Source organism: Callithrix jacchus, chromosome 3 (genome assembly GCF_049354715.1).
Source record: "Callithrix jacchus isolate 240 chromosome 3, calJac240_pri, whole genome shotgun sequence".
Classification (NCBI taxonomy): domain Eukaryota; kingdom Metazoa; phylum Chordata; class Mammalia; order Primates; family Cebidae; genus Callithrix; species Callithrix jacchus.
In genome coordinates, this window is record NC_133504.1 from 167,345,658 (window position 1) to 167,346,978 (window position 1,321).

The window sequence follows — 1,321 nt, forward strand, 5'->3', positions numbered from 1 at the left end:
CCCTCTTTGTAAAGATGCTTTCCAGAAACTGCATGTTCATTTTTGCCTACTTCTCAGTGGCCAGAACTTAGTCACATGGCCCTATCTAGCTGCAAGGGAGGCAGGAAAATATCACTAATGCTAGGCAGTTGTGTACCCAATTAAAAATAGGAGACCCTGTTACCATGTCAAAAAGAGAAGGGAAGAAGTCTCTGCCACACACACACTGCAGTTTATGACAGTGAATTGCAAATTAAACATCATTCTCAGCTCTTTAGAGCACCTATCAGGTGATGAGAAAAACATGAAGACCACGATAAATGCCCTGTCTGGAATGGTCTTCTCCCAGACTGCCCTGAGACTCTTTCCCTCAATTCATGTCCCCTCCTCAGAAGGCCTTGATCACCCATCCCTCTCCATCCCCAAACCTGCTTTGTTTCCCTTCACAGCCCTTTTTACTCACTGACATAAAACTCTATCCACTTATTTGTTTATTGTGTGTCCCTCATAGGATGAGAGCTTGGTAAAGGAGGGAATTTGTTTTGCTTGCCATTGTGAACAGCACCTGCCCCAGTTCCTGCTACAGAGAAGATGTTCAATAAATATTTGTTGACGGTATAAAGAAATGGGCAAAGCACAAAATTCCTAAAAGATGCCCTGGCTTATCTTAGGTTTTGGTAAAGAAGAAAAACAACTAGTAAATAAAGGTGGGAAAGAGTGAGCATCTTTGATCATAAAAGACCTGCAAATTGGCCAGGCACAATGGCTCACGCCTGTAATCCCAGAACTTTGGGAGGCCGAGGAGGATGGATCACTTGAGGTCTAGAGTTCAAGACCAGTCTGGCCCACATAGTGAAACCCTGTCTCTACTAAAAGTACAAAAATTAGCCAGGTGTGGTGGTGGGCACCTGTGACCCCTGCTACTCAGGAGGCTGAGGCAGGAGAATCATTTGAAGCTAGGAGGTGGAGGTTGCAGTGAGCTGAGATCATGCCACTTCAGTCAAGCCTGGGGGACAGTGCAGGACTCCATCTCAGAAAAAAAAAAAAAAAAGACCTGTGCAAATTAAAGCAATCATGAGGTACATTTTTCAGTTATTAGCAAAACGAAAATGTTAAACTTGGATATCAGTGTTAAAATTTCCAGTGCTGACAAGCATATAATACACTAGCTGAGCACAGTGGCTCATGCCTGTAATCTCAGCTATTGGGGAGGCTCAAGCAGGAGGATCACTTTAGGCCAGGAGTTTGAGACCAGCCTGGGCAACCTAGCAAGACCCTGTCTCCAAAAATATTATTTAAAAAGTAGCCAGATGTCATGGTGCACACCTGTAATTCTAGCTAC